The 15,010-nt window shown below is 37.6% G+C and overlaps 1 protein-coding gene across 4 annotated transcripts in view; it reads left to right on the forward strand.

Annotated features, from left to right (window-relative positions):
* BMPR1A (bone morphogenetic protein receptor type 1A) overlaps positions 1-15,010 on the forward strand; it is a 153,345-nt gene that overhangs the window by 63,529 nt on the left and 74,806 nt on the right. Inside the window, exon 2 of one of the 4 annotated variants that reach the window (XM_058542822.1) lies at positions 7,942-7,988. The exons of the other annotated variants lie outside the window; for them this stretch is intronic. The gene's annotated coding sequence lies outside the window, so the exon portion shown is untranslated. The remainder of the gene's footprint in view (positions 1-7,941; positions 7,989-15,010) is intronic. 4 annotated transcript variants of the gene reach the window in all.

Consider the following 15,010-nt stretch of genomic DNA (forward strand, 5'->3'; position numbering starts at 1 on the left):
AAGTAACTATTTAATGCTCATCTCTAGTCGTAATGTCAGTATTCCTCTAACCTTGTTGGTTCTTTGCAGCTCATTCTCTAGTAAATTTCTCTAGAAAGACTCATGAGAAAAATATATCCTGAGTTCTCGCATGATGATAATGTGTATTGTTTATACTTTAAAATTAGTTTTACTCACTATAAAATTCTTGGCTCTTGTTTTCTTTCCTTGAGTATTTTAACTCTTCTTCTGGCATAAAGTGTTGCTTTTGAAAAAGTCTGTTGATAATGTTAATTTTCTTTTCCTTATCAGTTACTTGGCATTTTTGCCTAGATGCTCAAATAGTATTTTTTTTCTAAAAGTCCTGTAATTTTATATGCTACGTCTTGGTGTTGATTATTTTGTGTCAGTATTCTTTTTTTTTTTTTATAATTTTGTTTATTTATTTATTTTCCCCCCAAAGCCCCAGTAGATAGTTGTATGTCATAGCTGCATAGCCTTCTAGTTGCTGCATGTGGGACACGGCCTCAGCATGGCTGGAGAAGCGGTGCGTCGGTGCGCGCCCGGGATCCGAACCTGGGCCGCCAGCAGCGGAGCGCATGCACTTAACTGCTAAGCCACGGGGCTGGCCCTGTGTCAGTATTCTCAAATACGCATTGTATGCCGTAAACATGTACCGTAATTTCAAATCTTTTCTTATTTTCGGAAAATTATCTTTAATTAGTTTTTGGTATTTTGGTATAACTTTTAGTATTTAGTTTGTTTCTTGGGCTTTCTTCAATGATTACTATTGTATGAAAAAGAATAATTTTTATCACTTTCCCTAGAATCCTTTTATTTCTTCATTTCTTTTTTGATTTTTGGGATTAGACTTCTTTTCACTTTCCATTTCTCTTAAGGCATTGTCTGTGGTGGTTATTCATTCTTGTGTTTTTAGTCTTTATTTCCGAACTAAAATTTTTTTAAGTTCTAATTCTTTTTTGAGTCATGTTTTCACATTTCTGAGTTTCTCTAGTTCTGATGTTGCTTTTTCATGCCTTTTGTAATTTTCCTATTGCTTTTAGCTTTTTAGTAGGTTATCGTTTTTATCAGTTTTGTGTGTCTGCTCTTCTGGCATGCTGTAGTTGTCTGTAGGGATGTCATTTTGCTCTCTATTCTTTTTTTACCTATAGTAATTTGTGTGAGATTTGGATCTGGAAACTTTTCCATGGGTCATTTTGGAATTAATTTTCCTGAGGTTTTAGAAGGAAATATAGTGATTCAGGATAGCATTTTTAACTTGACAGAATTGTTTTCGATTATGTTTTAAAAGGTGGCTGATTGCCTCTGAGATCTCCTGGTTCTATTCCTGCCCCTTAACTTTATGTGAGCCTTCTCTTTCCGTTGTCTCTGTTGTACCTTTCCTGTTCAGTTTTTTTTTTTTTTTTTTGGTGAGGAAGATTAGCCCTCAGCTAACATGGGTTGCAAATCCCTTCTTTTTGCTGAGGAAGATTGGCCCTGGGCTAACGTCCATGCCCATCTTCCTCTATTTTATACGTGGGACACCTGCCACAGCATGGCTTGATGAGCACTGTGTAGGTCCGTGCCTGGGATCCAAACCTGCGAACTCCAGGCCACTTTAGCGGAGCACGCAAACTTAACCACTGTGCCCCCAGGCCAGCCCCTCCTGTTCAGTTTTGTTTTCACTCCCAGCAGTTTCTCCTTCACTGCGAGGCTTTGTCCTGGGAGCCTGGTTGGTCATTTTCCAGGTTCAGAGAGGCTTGACTACTGCATCACCTTCAACCCTTATGCTATGTAGGCCCTTTGATATCATCTACAATTGGAGTGATCAACTCTCCCAACCTCCCCGGTTTTACTTGTGTTTTCAAATTTGCCTACTGTTCTTTTCAGTGAACACTTATTTGCTGTTTGGCTTGTGGAGGTACATGCTAACAAGCAAACCGGTTTTATCCCTGTCAAGGCCCCAGAATTGTAGGCATCAGTTTTATCTAACATAGGGTGAGAGTTCAGGCCAAAAACTGGTTTAAAAATCTGTATTAGAAACATTTATGCCCTGGAACCTAGGGCTTTCCTTCTCTGTCTCACACTTGTTTACATAGCTGACTGCCTGCCTGTGGTGATGACTTCTTAGTGCTCCTTCATACCCAGTTCTCCTTTCACTCCAGGCATATGGGAACATTTAATTCCTTTGTTTCCTTGAAGTTAGGTGGTATCATGTGACTGATTCTGGCCAGTGGATTTTGAGGGAGAGTGTGTTACTTCTGAGTTGGCATAGTGAAAAGCCCGTGAAGATCCTCTGGTCTTTTTCTTTACCTAGGAAGTACCTGGCCATATGTTTCATTTGATACAGGAACAAGATGGTCAGCATGTGTTCTTGGATGACTGTGGAACAGACCCTGTCTGCCCATGTTGGACATTTTAAATGAGACAGAAGTAGACTTTTGTTGTGTTGAGCCATTGAAATTTTGGAGTTATTTGTTACCACAGCATAACTTGGACTGTGCTATCTAATATGGTAGCCATTAGCCGTGTGTAGCTATTGAGCACCTAACGTGTAGCTAGTCCTAATTGAGATGTGCTGTAAGTGTAAAGTACACACCAGGTTTGGAAGTCTGAGTATGAAAAAAAGAATGGAAAATATCTTAATTTTTATATTTATTACATGGAAATAACATTTTGGATCTGTTGGGTTAAATAAAATATATTAAAATTAATTTCGGTTCTTTCTCTTTACTTTTTTTCATAAGGGTACTAGAACATGTAAAATTAGGCATGTGATTATATCTGTGGCCTTATATTTATCTTGGACAGTGCTGAACCCTACCTATACTAATTCTGTAGTCCTGACAGAAGTTGGGTGTTTGATTGCTAGAGAAGCTAAATGAGTAAGACTTTGGATTTGGAGACAAAATGGAAGAGGAATACATTGAAAATGGGGATTAAGCAAAAGTCTACTTGCTGTATCAGGAGATATGCCCTTGCTTCCTGTCCTGTGTCCCTTTTCCCACTTGTTTGCAGAGCGCTGGCAGTCAGAGGTGTATACCCTCCATGTAGGAGACTGGAGGACTCTTTTCTAAGGAACTGCATGACTGCAGGGAAAAGAGTAACAGAGCCTGACATTCGAGGGTCTCCATATCTACACAGGCAGGTGACTGCCCAGTTACCCTATGGTGAAGCCCACTAGTTCACAAGCCCCTCCTATACCACAGCGATGTCTGGTCAGGGTTCCTGTGCTTCACTCTTATACAGACAGCACCCAGGGATCGCCAGATATTTGTTGGAAACTTCTAACAGGAAAGAAACTCCTTAAAGGAAAGATAATAATGGTAGCAATGAGTTGTTCACATGTTAAGATAATGCAGATAATGAGAATACAAGTAAAAGGAAAAAATGAGCACATAGACTTTGTGATGAGGCTCATCTCCAATATTCCCCCTCCTTTTCTCCCAGTATTTTAAGAAGTGTCCTGAAACACGAATGGTTCTTTGTTTAATAATTTAAGGGAGCAGGTGAGAAGGTCTTCTGATGCCTTGTAGCTCAGTTTTCTGAATTTTAAAATTTACAAAGTTGATGGAAGGAAAAGTGTGCTTATACAGTATTCAAAATTCTTCTCAAAATAGGGTTATTATTGAAAAATATAGATAAATGTAGAATTTATTTTTTTTCCTCTGTTGAGAAGTGATTTATATATGCTGGAATCATAGTTTGAATGGAAGAGCGTGTTTTTGTGATCTGACGTATCTGAATTTGAATCCCGTCTCTGCACCTGCTAGATATGGCTCCAAGGAGAAATTGCTTAACCCCATTAAGACGCAGACGGTGAAATAGGATATAATTCCCAAGAAGGCAGGGAGTTTTTTGGTTCTTTTTCTTGATTCCTATATCCCTAGGCCTAGAATAGTTCATGGGACACATAGCTAGCACTCAATAAATATACGCTGAATGAAAAGGAAGAGTCCCTACCTCGTATATTTGTTTTGAGGATTAAATGCAATATTATATGTAAAGCACTGGGCTTACAATATGTCTATGTGTAAAGCTATCCTCATACTAAGTACTCAACTTTATATCTGTTTATCTTACTTTTTTAGTTCACGCCATCCTCACACATAAACTGAAGAGCTTGATTGCTGCTTATTTTTTTAAAGCTGCTTTAGAAAGGTCTGTGTGTCTGTATTTAAAAATACCATCTTTCAGGCCGGCCCCATGGCTTAGTGGTTAAGTGTGCGCGCTCCGCTGCTGGCGGCCCGGGTTCGGATCCCGGGCGCGCACCGAGGCACCGCTTCTGTGGCCATGCTGAGGCCGCGTTCCACGTACAGCAACTAGAAGGATGTGCAGCTATGACATACAACTATCTACTGGGGCCTTGGGGGGAAAAAATAAATAAATAAATTATAAAAGAAAAGAAAATAGAATCTTTAAAAAATATATAAAATAAAAAATAAAAATACCATCTTTCATAACAGTTTACCTGTCTTGGGAGAACTTGTCAATTATACAAAGTTTCAGATATTTGCAACTTGGTTTTTCCAATAAAACTACCTTCTTATTGTCAAATTAGAAATTTACGTTTGAATTCTGGTGCTTCCTTTGACGATGCATGTCATCTCCTAAAAGTGATGGCCCTTTATGACATGAGCTTCACGGATTATTACTGAGGCTGTAGAGATTACTAGCAAGGTAGTAGTCTTCCGGCATACCACAGAGCCTCCTGTTGTTGAGTGTTGCAACTTGATGTGCGTGCCAGCTGTGGAGAAGAAATGATTCTCCCAGCTTCCTCCAGTGCTTTCTTTTATGGTCGTGTGGTAGTTAGGTAGATGGGTTCTGCTAGTTCTGCCAAATTAGTGAATCCAGTTGCTTTCCAGCACTTTTCCCACTACTCCATACCTGTCTCCCTGTGCCTAATCCCTACCCTTTAAGTTTTGGAAGATGACTTCACTTCCTGTTTCTTAGAGAAGTTGGAAGGTACCAGATGTAAGTTCTGTCAGTTTGTTCTCCCTGCCTCAGAGATGTCTTTACATGAGTCCCATTCTTCTTTCTTCTGTTTCACAAGAAGTTTCTCTTTGTCGAAAGCTAAATCCTTGTTTTCTGAGACTTCCCTCTCCTTGTCTGTGTTTTCATCCTTGACAGACTATTTCCAGTTAGATTACAACCCTGATCAAATTTATTTCAAATAAAAAGCAAACCAGCAAAACCTTCCCTTGATGCTGCTATTACTTTGAGGCTATATACCATTCTTTTCACCCCCGAACTTCTCCAGATGGCAGCCTGTACCTGAGTAGCTCTTGTCACTGGTGGGACATACTGCTTCCTTGCCATTGCAGTTTTTGCCTTTACCACTTCTCTTGAAGTGGTCAGCGACCCATTTAGCAAATTTAACAGCTTCTTCCATGGTTTTTATTACTTGTCCTTTCTGCAGTATTTGAAATTTTCACTATCTTTTTACTTCTTTTTTTTTTTAAAAGAACCTCACTTAAAAAAATTTACCTTGCAATACAAAATGTGGAAAATACAGAAAAGTATAAAGAAGATGATTATCCACTGTAATACTACTTCTCAGAGACACTGTGTCACTGTTAAATTTGGGGCCATATCTGTTCCATCTTTCTTTTTAATGCATTAAACAAAAGAAGGATCCTACTGTACCTGTTGTTTTGATAGCTGATTTTTTTTTTCTATTTTAATAAATTGTGAGTATATTTCCAAGTACCTGTTCTTCTACAGTTTAACATAGTAATCGCCACACAACCTGAGAGTGTTGAGACTGCCCAGGTTGAAATCCCTGCTCCAAGTACTCACTAGCTGTGTGACCCTTGAGCAAGTTACTACTCTGAGTTTGTTTCCTCGTCTGGAAAATGGAGATAGCGTTCTTATCTAACTCCTTGAGTTGCTGTAATAAATGAGATACTACATAGAAAATAATTTTTGGCACGTAATGTTAGCTATCATTACTATAGTATGTGAATTTGCTATAGTTTATTTAGATTATTTCTGTTTTAGTTGTTTTGCTGTCGTTAAGAATGTTGTAAGGGGCCAGGCTGGTGGCACAAGTGGTCAAGTGCGCGCGCTCCGCTGCGGCAGCCTGGGGTTCGCTGGTTCGGATCCTGGGCACGCACCGATGCACTACTTGTCAAGCCATGCTGTGGCAGCGTCCCGTGTAGAGTAGAGGAGGATGGGCATGGGTGTTGGCCCGGGGCCAGTCTTCCTCAGCAAAAAAAAAGGATTGGGGGGCCGGCCCGGTGGCGCAAGCGGTTAAGTGCGCGCGCTCCGCTGCGGCGGCCTGGGGTTCGCTGGTTCGGATCCCGGGCGCGCACCGACGCACTGCTTGGCAAGCCATGCTGTGGCGGCGTCCCATATAAAGTGGAGGAAGATGGGCACAGATGTTAGCCCAGGGCCGTCTTCCTCAGCAAAAAAAAAAAAAGAGGAGGATTGGCGGATGTTAGCACAGGGCTGATCTCCTCACAAAAAAAAAAAAAAAAAAAAAGGATTGGCAGATGTTGCTTAGGGCCGATCTTCCTCACAAAATAAAAGAATGTTGTACGACCATCTGTATAGCTAAGTGAACGTCATGGTTATTTATTTCTGGTGGATTTTTATTAGTAAAATATAAAAATCTCGTAGTGAAATTGCTGGGCTAGTGGGTACGTACGTGCTGCATATTGCTGAATTGCCCTCTGGAGAGGTTATTCTCATTTACACCTCACAAGGTTGTACAAGAGACCATTAACTTCATTATATTTTTAAAAAAACTTCATGCTGTTGCCTACGTTTTGTACTGCTCCCCTTGCTAAAATTGAGTAACCATATGATAAACGTGTTGTTTTCCGTCTCTCGTTAAAATGTTGGATTTGTTTGGGAGGGGATCACTGTTACATCATGGTTACCCACGAATATTTCTTGATGTACATTTCATTCATTACTCAGGTCAACTTAAGCGTAGGTACATATTTAATTTTTTTCTTATTGATTATTAATCTTTCTGTTTTAAAAATAGTCCTTTTCCTATCCTAAATAAATTCAGATCTCCATTTTTTATTCATTACCAGTGTGTGTGTAGTTAAAACTCTAATTACCATCTACCCTAATTTTATTATTTTTTGTAAGAATCTTTTAAAACAGCTTTATTGAGATATAATTCGCATACCATACAATTCACCCTTTTAAAGTGTACACTTTAGTATATTCACAGATATGAGCAACTATCACCATAGTCAATTTTAGAACATTTTCATCACCTCAAAATGAAACCTCATCCCCTTTAGCTATCACCTCCCCAACAATTTTATTTTAAAATAATATTTTATATTTATCCTGTTGTCATATCATGGCCAGTTGGTCCAGGATGTGGAAGAGAAAGTACGATTTAGGATTAAAAGTGCAGTCTCTGGAGTCTGACTGACCTGGGTTAAAATCCCAGCTCTACTACATGTTAACTGTGTGACTTTGGGCAGGTTAGTTACTCAACCACTCTGAGCCTCAGTTTTCTTATCTGTAATTTGGAATTAGTAGAGCTACCTGCCTCATAAATTATTTTAATGATTAAGCAAGATAATAAATTTACAGAACTTGGCACAGTAACTGGCACATAGTAATTCATCAGTTAACAGAGCTCAATAAATATACACAATGATATCTCTGTTGTGATACTTTTGCTCTTAAATCAACTAGCAAGTGTTTGATGCTGTTAGGCGTTGTTATTAAGTACCGAATGGTGTTTCTGTCAGTGATTCAGAATGTTTTCTGTACCTAGGATCATTTTTATACATTTTGTATTATTATCCCTCATATAAAATTCTAATTACTCTCTGAGAATACAGTTGATTTCCTATTGATAGAGGACAATAATAGTAGCTTACACTTAGAAACTTAGATTTGCCTGACACTGTTGTAAGTGCTAGACCTATATTAACTCGTTTGACCCTCACCTTTCAGATACATGCAATTATTGTCCCTGTTTTACAGATTGGGTACGGAGGAGGCTAAGCAACTTGGTCAAAATATTACAACAGGTAAGAAAGTGGTGGAGCCAGGATTCTAACCTTGGTAGTCAGTCTGGCTGCAGAGCCGTGCTCTTACTTAACCTTGTGTTCCTCTCTTTATCCTCTCCTTCCTAAAAGAATGATAGGTAAATTTCAAACATCTGGACACCTTGGCTCTTGGGGGTCCTACATCAAGGACTCTGAAGTCTTGAATGCTTAGTTGGAAGGAGAACTCAAGTTAGTATCAATGTCTGCTGTGGACATGGGCTTCAGGGTGGCTATGTGTTTATCATGTGGGTCGGACTATACACTAATTATCCTGCTCCACCACTCTAGAATCCAGCCACAGGTGGGACAATGGCCAGGCACCGTGCACCCTCCCTGGGCCCCCCTGGCCCTTGCAGTAGAATGCCGGTTTGAACTTGCGCCACTCCCTCCTTGCATACTGTTAAGCCCTGCCAGCCTTTAGAGAGCCACTTTAAATTCAACACACAGTGATCTCGCACGTGTGAAGCAATAGTCTTTTGTACTTCTCGGTTAATCATCATGTATGATGGTATGACAATATTTCTATGGTCAGCTGGTACTATTATTTAAGCTTTAATATATTTATGGCTGACTCCTCAAGCTGATTAAATGTTGCTTGCTGGCAGGGAACTGTGTCTTAAGTGTTTTAAAATTTACTGTACTGCCCTCGGAAGTATTATCAAGTGATCTTTTTTTTCTTTCTTTCTCAGTCTCACTTGCCTGTTGATAATAGAGCTATTCTCTGAAATTCAAACGTATCTAGCCTCACAAACTTAGTCCCAAAAGTACACGATGTGTTTTGCAACAAGGTGGGTAGTCCGTAGTCAGGCTGTTGGATTATGTGCATTATATTGGAATAGTTGCTTCTAATTTTCTATCTGAAACTCTTCAAAACTTATTGTTCCTTCTTGTTGAAATCTTATTTGATTGCCCTGGTTGTTGCTCATCTTGCTTACAAGCCCCTCCCTTAGGCATGTGACTTATTGATTTAAAAGACAGCGCTGTTCAGTAATTAACTACTTTCCTCTCATCACAGAGAGATGAGAACTTAAATGCAGGCTTCCCAGCTAAAACTTTCTTCACTGTGTATTTACCCACCTACGAACATGTAGCAACTCTGTCTCACACCTGGCCTTCAGAAGAAATATCTGTCGTCCATTGCCTCCTCCTATTGGAAGTGATTAGTTTCCATATTCCTGTACAAGTGATAGATTTTATTTGGGTGCTGTTAATTAAAAAATTATTTTCTGTAATTTCTAGAATATCATTTGTTTAGTCTCATCGATGCACACATTTGGATGAATGACAATGGGGTACTTAATGAAGATAGTTTTGAAGTTTTTAGTTTTGAAGTTTTTAGTTAAATAATAATTAAGCCAAATATTATACAACAGGTTAATTGGATTAAATTGTGACATAACCAGTACGTCCTTGAGGTGACAGGTGGTTATCCATTTTCATGAAATGTAATTAGTTTTTTAAGAAACTGTCCCTGTTTTAAAGGAATTCATTCCATCCTTACTACCTTGCCTTAGCAATCCTGAGAAATACAGGTATGCATCATTAGGAAATAGATCTGTTCTGAGAAAGAAATTTTAAAACGTTCTTCTATTTGATAAATAGGACATTTAAAAATACTATGTTCTAATGTATCACTATGATTATATCTATTTCAGCAGTGTCAAATAAAGTCTTTGTAAATTATACATAGTACAGCTGACTTGCCAAACAATTTAAAAAAAGGCCCATATGCCCCTGGATTGATTATGATACTCTGTTTCTGAAGCACAGCTGTAATCTTGACCTTTTAAGCAAAATGTAATTTTTCGTCCTGTTGAACAATTTATAATTTACAATTTCTAAGAAAAAAGTTTTAAAATTTGCTGATGGAGGAAAGATCTTGGGGACTTCTTTGTAGATCTGACAGTATTGGATTTTAATAAGCTCTGTCATATTTGCATTGTTTACTAAAACCTGTGTGTAAATTTATCACTTGTAACTGATAAAGTACATATTTTCCCTCAATTTTTTTACTTTAAAAACTTTCAAATTGATATAAAATTTGAACAGATAATAAACACCCATTTCAGTTAGATTCACCAGTTCACTTGCTAACATTTTGCCTTGTCTGCTTTCTCTCTTTCTGTTTATAAAAACACACACACCTTTTTTTTTTTGAGCCATTTGAAAGTAAGCTGCAAACATCTTGACACTTCACCCCTAAATATTTTAGTGAGTGTATCCTAAGAACGAGGTTGTTGTCCTTAAGAGCTACATTATCATACCTAAGAGAGTTAATATTAATACAATAATATGTAATATACTGCCCTTATTTAAATTTTCTCTGTTTTCCCTCCAGAAGTGTTCTTTATAGCTATTTTGATTTTTGATCCAGGAACCAATCAAAGAGTATATATTGCATTTAGTTGTCATATTTCTTTAGTTTCCTTTAATTTAGAGTAAGCCACTATTTCTAACCCCCATCCCTCCCTCACCCTCACTGTGGTCTTTTATGAAATCTCATCTAGTTTGTTTTTTTTTCTTTTTTAAATAGGATACCCTACAATTTACTGTTTGTATTTTTGTATTTCATGACTAGATTAAAGTTAAATTTTTTTGGAACGGGTACTGTATAGATAGTGTTGTGTATTTTCCATTGTGTTATATTAGGAGGTCAAGTAAATTTTTTTATTTTTGTTTTGTATTCTGATAGCTTAGTATTTGTTTTGATTTATTGCTGCTAAAGATTTGTGATATTGTGTCCTTAAATTTCACAATACAATTTTGTAGTGCTTTACTCTTAATTTTTAAAAACTGTTATGATAGATTCCAAAAATAGAGGAAGATCTGTAATAGATATCTGTGTACCTAATACTCAGATTTTAAAAATGCTGACATTTAACCATATATACTTCAGATTAAAATGAAATTTTTATTCTAAAATCTATTTGACATACAAGGGTATATATAATGTAGATGTATATTTTACAAAGTAATAACAATAAATGAATATATCTGTCCTAACCTCCTATCTCAAAAAATGTAAGGGTGTCTTTGAACTTCAGGCCTCAGGACAATGGCTTCTTCGTCCCCAGAAGAAACCGTCATCCTAAGTTTCATGTTATTCTGTCACTTTTTCTCATTGTTGTATTTTCCCTTTAATGTACGTTTTTTTGAACTTTATATGAATGGAATCATACCGTATAAATGTAGTCTTCTTGGACTTGATTTTTTTGTTCAACATTATGATTTTGAGATTTTGTTCGTATTGATACACTTATCTGAGGTACATTCATTTTCACTACTATGTGGTAATTCTGTTATATGAATATATTACAATTTATCCATTTTTACTGTTGTTGGACACTTGGGTTTCCTCTAGTTTTTACTATTAAGAAAATGCTGCTGTAACTATTCTCGTACATGCTTTCTGGTGGATATATGGAAAAGGTTCCCTAGGTGATATACCTAGAGCTAGAATTTTTGGGTCTTTGGGTATGTACACTGTCAACTTTACTAGGTAGAGGCAAAAAATTTTCTTGTAAACAGTTGTACATTAAGCCAAATAAGGAAGTCAAGAGGAACAGGTTTGTGAGAAGATGGAAAAACAAGATAATGAGTTCTGTTTCATGTATTTTGAGTTTTAACATCTCATTAGAAATGTTGAGTAGGCATTTGAGATGTGTTTACAGTTTTTAGCTCCACCCATCTTTGTTTTTCCAGGGTTGACTCGTTCAGATGGCTCTATAATATCACAGCATAAAAATTTTTCATCATAATAGAAGATCTGTTGAGTTTTTATGTCCTCAGTCTCAGACTGTTGTATGCAGCCTTTTTATTTTTATAGACCCTGAAACAGAGAGCTACAATAAGCTAGTTTTCTGGTTCCCAGAGATGATGTAAATGAAAAGTGGGGAGAGGGTGTTGTTATATTAGCAAATGTGCGTTCTAGGTAGCTATTAGCAAGAGGGAGAAAACTTTAAAAAAAAATAGGGATGCAAGCTACAACAAACAAATAAGCAAACAAGCAAGTAAATGAATAAATAAGTACATAGCACTCTTCTGAGACCATTTAGAACTGGAGCAAACAGCACTACACATTAATAGTCTCTGATGATTTCACTATATTGTAGCATAACTCTGTAGTTGGTGTTCATAATGTTAATGCTAAACATTCTTTATAAGTCATTTGAGAAGGTGCAACGATGCATATTTTAGAAGAATTGGTGAACCCTTAGCAATCTAGAATCAATTCCTGGTGATTCCTGATAAAAATTTTACTGTTTATATGTAGTGAAACTATTCAGAGGAACTTGCTCCATGGTCCTATTACCTATCAGCTAATAAAACAAATGATCTATTGATAATTTCTCAGAATTCTACAGGAAAAAAATAGTTGATATATATTTTTCCACTGACAGAATTGGATTTACTTGGAAAGAGAAAGATGTATAAAGTAATTTAAATATCTTATACTGTGAATATTATGTTAATAAATTATAGAGAAAAATGAAAATAGAGAAGAAGTTTTCATGCTTTATTGTCAGGAAGGATAAATTGAAAAAGAATGTACAGGTAGATAATTATTTGAGGGTTCATTCTGCTGCAGGTGGCTGCATCAAACTTGCTGCGTTTGCTCACCCTAGAACAGATGGACACTCTCCTGGGAGTTGCCACTGCTTCCCAGAGCCTGAGAGTGAGGGATACAGAGGGGCCTGAAGACCCAGAATTTGGTCTGGGAACTGCTGGTTTCTTTAGAACTCTATTGTGAGGACTCCTCATTCCCACAGGATACTAGAAACCACTGCAGAATGTTTCCTAGCTGATTTGAAAGAATTAATGTATCTTGAATAGTTTTTGAAGTTATTTTGCTATTCAAAATCTAATTTAAAGGAGAGGTAAAAACAATATTGTTAGAAAGTAAGGTTTAAAAAATTTTTAAATTTGAAATAATTATAGATTCAAAGGAAATGGAAGGATAGTAAAGAGAAGTCCCTTGCACCCTTCACCTTCCTGCTATGGTTAGGTTACCTCATACTACATGTGGTACAATATCAAACCAGAAATGGACATTGGTGCATTTTGTATGTATAGTTCTGTGCTATTTAAACGTACATGGAGATTTGTGTAACCAACATGGCATCAAGACACGGATTCCATCACCACAAAGATCTCCCTTGTCCTACCCATGCACCTGCCCCTCCCTTCCCCCGCCCCTCCCCCCCCCCCCCCCCCCCCGGCTGTGACAACCATTAATCTCTTTTCCATTTCTATGATTTTGTCATTTTGAGAGTGTTTTATAAATGGGATCATATAGTATGTGACCTTCTTTTTTTTAACTCAGCCTAATCCTTTGAGGTCCATCCAAGTTGTTGTGTGAATCAGTAGTTCATTCCTTCTTATTGCTGAGTGGGGTTCCATGGTGTGGATGTACTATAGTTTAACAGTTCACCTTTTGAAGGACGTTTTGTTTTTTCCAGTTTTGGGCTATTAAAGGTAAAGCTCATGTGACTATGCATGTTCATTTCTTTGGGACAGGTACTTAGCAGTGCTGTTGGTTATGTGTAAGTGTATATTTAGTTTTTAAAGAAACTGCCAAACCATTTTCCAAAGTGACTGTGCCAGTTTACATTCTCACCAGCAATGTATGAGAGATCAGATTTCTTCACATTCTTGCCAGCACTTGGTACTGCTACTGTTTTTTATTTTAGCTGTTCTAGTAGGTATGTAGTGATACCTCAGCACAGTCTTCATTTGCATTTTCCTTGATGGCTAGTGTGTTGACTGTATCTTTTCATGTGCTTGTTTGCCATCCCAATATCTTCTTTAATGAAATATCTCTTCATATTCTTTGCCCATTTTCTAGGTGAATTTTTTTTAATGTTGAGTTTTAAGATTTTACTGTATGTTCCAGATGTCCTTTGTCACTTATATGGTTTGCAAATATATTTTCCCAGTTTGTACTTTGTTTTTCATCTTATTAACAGGATCCTTTGCAGAGCAAACTTTAAATTTTGATGAAGTCCAGTTTATCCATTTGTTTCTTTTATGGATCATTCTTTTGGTGTCTTTCTCCATTCCCACCCTCCACCCCCAGTATTTATTTTCTGTCTCTATGGAATTAGATATTTTGGATTTTTTCATATAAATGGAATCATACAATATGTGGCCTTTTGTGTCTGGCTTTTTTCACTTAGCATAATATTTTCACGGTTCATCCATGTCATATCAGGGTTGGTTGTTTTTATGGCTTCATTTGTTTTTATGACTGAATAATATTCCATTGGATGGATAATACCACCTTTTATTTATCCATTCATCAGTTGATGGTCATTTAGGTTGTTTTCACCTTCTTACCTACACTCAGAACAGTTGGTGGGTACCCTTTCAGCTCTTCACCTTCCTTACACGTGTTGCATGGGCACACACACATTCCTGTAATATGTGTATAGTTTTTTTTTTTTTATAATGGAGGAGTGACATTTTATAATTTTTTTAAGTTAAGGGTATTTGGGATATCTTTCCATGTCAGTAGAAATAGATAAGATGTATTTCATTCGTTTTTTTGTTGTTGTTGAGGAAGATTCGCCCTGAGGTAGCATCTGTGCCAGTCTTCCTCAAGTTTGTATGTGGGTCGCCGCCGCAGCATGGCCACTGACAAGTGGTGTAGATCCATGCCTGGGAACCAAACCCGGGCCGCTAAGCGGAGTGCACCGAACTTAACCGCTGGGCAGTGAGGCCAGCCCCTTCATTCTTTTTAATGATTGTATGGTGTTCAGTGTTGCTATTTAGCTGATGCCACACTGATAAACCATTGGGTGACCTCCTGTTTTTCTTTTTTATATAACATTGACAGTAACTATCCTTATAAAGGTGTCTTGGGGCCGGCCCCATGGTGCAAGCGGTCAAGTGCACCCACTCTGCTGTGGTGGCCCGGGGTTTGGCAGTTCGGATCCTGGGCGCGCACTGATGCACTGCTTGTCGAGCCATGCTGTGGCGGCATCCTATATAAAGTAGAGGAAAAT

Source organism: Diceros bicornis, chromosome 6 (assembly GCF_020826845.1).
Source record: "Diceros bicornis minor isolate mBicDic1 chromosome 6, mDicBic1.mat.cur, whole genome shotgun sequence".
Classification (NCBI taxonomy): Eukaryota; Metazoa; Chordata; class Mammalia; order Perissodactyla; family Rhinocerotidae; genus Diceros; species Diceros bicornis.